The following is a 4,237-nucleotide window of genomic DNA, read 5'->3' as shown; positions in this document are numbered from 1 at the left end:
GCAACGGGGCGGGACGAGGGAACTACCTCACCGCGTCCGCTTACTCCGTAGATCGGAAAAGTGCAGAGACGACCATTCAGTAGTTTCTAGTGGAGCTCTGAAACTCCCTTGTCTCTTGCTTGTTTGCCTTCCTCCAACTTCCAACTCACTTCCCTTGAGAGCTGACCCCCAAAACCACTTCAGAGAAATTCGTTGCATAACCCAGCTTGTGCAGCAACCCCGCTACCTTCAATCATCCCCTCGTTAAACTCAGTGGGGTATACTGTACTGTGTAGGCATACAGAGCTGCACTCTTCCTGTAAAATATGATTTGCTTATTTTAATCTTTTAAGCAGTTCAAAGCTGCCCTCCCTATTTGTTCCCATTCATGACCCTCAGCTGTTGATACCCAGCAGGATGCTACCACCTCTGTAACCTGGAGGTCATAGGAAGCCATCATGGGCCAACAGCCTCCTCTATAAATTTGCCTTTAAATTGTGATCACTCGCTTGGATAGCTTAAAAGGAAATTAGAAAAATGCATGCAGAAGCAGATCATGTGACCACTATTCACAATAGCTATATTATCACCTACAGCAGTGCTCCCCAACCTTTTTATCGCCGCGGACCAGTCAACATTTGATCATTTTACTGTGGCCCACTGAGGGGGGAAAATTGATTGTTTTGCGGCCCGCTGAGGGGGGGACGTTGATTTTTTATATTTTATTTAGATTGTTTTGATTTAATATTTTTAATTTAATTGTATTTAATGTTCCTTGGGCGGCCCGGTACCAATTGATCCACGGACCACTACCGGTCCGTGGCCCGGGGGTTGAAGACCACTGACCTACAGGATCACAGCTTCTAAGTACCAGTTTCTGGAGAAAACACTTTGAGAGAGCTTCTATTACAGTATTATGATTATCACTAATTTGTTACCTGCCTTTCACCAACAGGTCCCAGGGCGGGGTAAAGCAATTTGAAATTCAGGATTTGAAACAGATTACAGTCACCAGAATAGGGTGGGTTCTGAAAATGCACATCAACATTGTGTCATAGGCCAGGTTAAAGATGTGTGTTTTCAGCATTCCCTAAAAGCTGTATAGTGAAGGTGTCAGATGCAAATCTGTGTGGATGGAATTCCACAACTTAAGGAACACCACAGAGAATTGTCTTCTCTTGGGCTGCTGCCACCTCTGAACTTCCTCAGGAGTGGAACTATGAAGAGGGGCCCCTCTGCCCACCTTAGCACCCACAATGGTCTCTAGAGAACAAGCTGGCCTTTTCACTATTTGGGCCTGAGTCATTTAGGGCTTTAAATGCTAACATGAGAACTTTGAATTAAGACAGGAAACAAATTGGCAGCTAATGTAGCTGTCTTAGAATAAGGGTTGAGTTCTAAAAGCAACCCCAACCAATAATATGATCGCAGTTTGGACCAGTTGAGGTTTCTGAGTAGTCTTCAAGGGCAGCCCCACATAGAGTGCATTGCAATAATTTAGTATGGAATTTAGAGCATGGAGTGTTTTTTAATACATAAAAAAGAAAGCTGGGAGGGTGGAGACACCTCAAAACCACCCAATGAGGATTGAATGAAAAGAGTTATTGTAGAATGTGGAGGAGGAACATAAATTGGGGTGGGGAATGGTAGAATGGACTATCAGGAATCCCAAACTGTAATAGTTCATGCTGCCCCATATTTTGTTGTACATCCACTTGTTTCCTGATTGCAGAGAAAACAGCCATGACCAATGCAAAAGAGGGCAGCATCAGCAAGCAAGTGGCAAGGTTCTCAGATGTGTGTGCTTAAACCTTGATTAGGACTGCTAGGCAAAGATATCCAAACTGTGCAGTCTTTTGCTTCTGGAGACTTTCCCCAGTTTTCTTTTGCCTGGCAAGCTGTGCCCAGCTGCTGTTTCAAGTCCACTCTGCTCTCTGGATGCTGGCAATAGCAAGATTTCTTCAACCATAGATTCCTTATGCTTGCCCCTTCCTCACCCCACCAGTTTCCCTGCCTCTCAGACATGTTTGTTGTTTCCTTTCCTTTCAATTAGTCAGCACTCAATTAGTCAACACTTGCTGCAGTTATCCCAAAAGGAAAGCTGTCTGTTTTTAGAAATGTTAGAACCCAGGGTGGCAATTGGATTTTGGCTGAGGGCACCTTATCAGCTTCCATGTTCTCACCTGCACCAGTCAAAAGAAGCTTGTAGGCTCACTCTATCTTTAAGGAACTTCCCACACAAATCAGTGTAAACTGCTGTCATCTTCAGATGAAGGGCAGTATAAAAAATTAATTAAAAAAAAACACCTTATTATTATTGTTGTTGTTTTATGTTTCTGTACTGACATTTCAAGCCATAAAGCTATTTTACTTACCATCCACCATTATGTGTAAACAAACATTTTAGTTCAGTGTATCTGAAGAAGTGTGCATGCACACGAAAGCTTATACTAAGATCAAACTAAGTTTGTCTCTAAGGTGCTACTGGACAATTTTTACATATATATATTTCGACTGTGTCAGACCAACATGGTTACCTACCTGATTTTAGTTATAGTGACATTTGTAGCTTTTGCTACAAATTTAAAATTTGTAGTGACATACAGCAAAAACCACAGGGTCACCACAATAAGAATCACAAAAGTTGTATCTCAGTGAACACAAGTACAAGATTTAATTTGTGTGGATAGACACACAAGCAGATCCGTTAACAGGAGTGTCTGGACAACAGAGAGGGTGAAATGCTAAAGGAGGCAGTAATGCACTCTTTATTGGGGGGGAAACAGTATCCAGTTGGATCCCCGCCCCCTGATTTAAATAATTGCCTTCAAGTTAAAAACAAGGCATTGCAGCATGTGTTCCAGACCTCAGAAGCAACTTAGTATTCCAGTAGCAGGTTGAGTTATAGTACTGAGCAAGAAGAGCTCCTTCACAATAAGGCTATTCCAACCATTCACAAGAGGGGAAGCAGCCCTCCTAAACTGTTCTCTCTCTCCTATGGTCCAGGCACTGCTTTACCCTCTAGACTGCCTGCTTGGCATTCTTTGTTGCTAGAGATAGCCAATGGCTTCCCGAATGCTTAGACATGAATTTGTGAGAGGCAGATTACATACTTGGGGAGTATGGCTGATCTTCTGGTGTGTGTGTTTGTGTGCTTGTGGGGAAACATAGAAATGGAAATAGTGAAAGTGTCCAGCATGTGGCACTGGCAGAGGGAGCGTTCTGCTCTTCCCTTTTTGTGCTCAAGGACTGCTTCCCTGCTTTCCAGGTGCCCTATATTCTTCCAACCAACCCACCCATGGAAGGAAAGCAGCCTCTTGCACAGCAGCAGCAGCAGCACCGCTGCATGCAATTTACAGCTCTTTGGGGGTCCTCTCCACTTTAATCTGCACAAACTCCTCAAACAGGTCAGCCATGGATTGCCAGGCATCATGCCTAGCTCAGCCATACGATGTCAAGGGAATCAAAGGAAAGAAGATACATTTTTTAAAAAAAATGAAGAAAAAAAATGTGTGATTGATGCCAAGACACTCATGAGCAAATTGTGAAGCCGTTTCTGATTTTCAGGGATAGTGACTATGAGCAGCAAGACATCCCTCCCTCTTTCTTCTTTCACTTATTTTTTGACCTCCTGCTTTGGAGATCAACCATGAGAGTATCTGAATCATTTTACATATTGATTGGTTTATTGCAGGCGTCAGAAAACTTTTTCAGCAGGGGGCCGTTCCACTGTCCCTCAGACCTTGTGGGGGGCTGGACTATCTATCTATCTATCTATCTATCTATCTATCTATCTATCTATCTATCTATCTATCTATCTATCTATCTATGAAATGATCGAATTCCTATGCCCCACAAATAACCCAGAGATGCATTTTAAATAAAAGCACACATTCTACTCATGTAAAAACATGCTGATTCCCGGACCGTCGGCGGGCCGGATTGAGAAGGTGATTGGGTCAAATCCGGCCCCTGGGCCTTAGTTTGCCTACCCATGCATTAGGGGTTGGGGAAGAGACCAGGGAGGAATTCTAGGAAGAGGGGGCCTTGACTCTAAATGATTATTGCATGGGAGGAACTCATAGGAAACTTCCATTGCTCTTTCTCAACTTTTACTTAATAAAAATTGTGTCTGTCTAGCGGCAGGTCCTGTGGACCTATACAAGGAGACATTTCCCCACCACCCCATGATATTTGTCCTGTTCCAAAACAGAGGCCTCACTGCATGCCTTCTTCCATCTGTACGACTCTCCATACA

The sequence above is a fragment of the Zootoca vivipara genome, chromosome 6 (genome assembly GCF_965207765.1).
Source record: "Zootoca vivipara chromosome 6, rZooViv2.hap1.1, whole genome shotgun sequence".
In the NCBI taxonomy this organism is placed as follows: domain Eukaryota; kingdom Metazoa; phylum Chordata; class Lepidosauria; order Squamata; family Lacertidae; genus Zootoca; species Zootoca vivipara.
The sequence above is the reverse complement of the archived record's forward strand: the minus strand, read 5'-3'. Positions refer to the sequence as shown.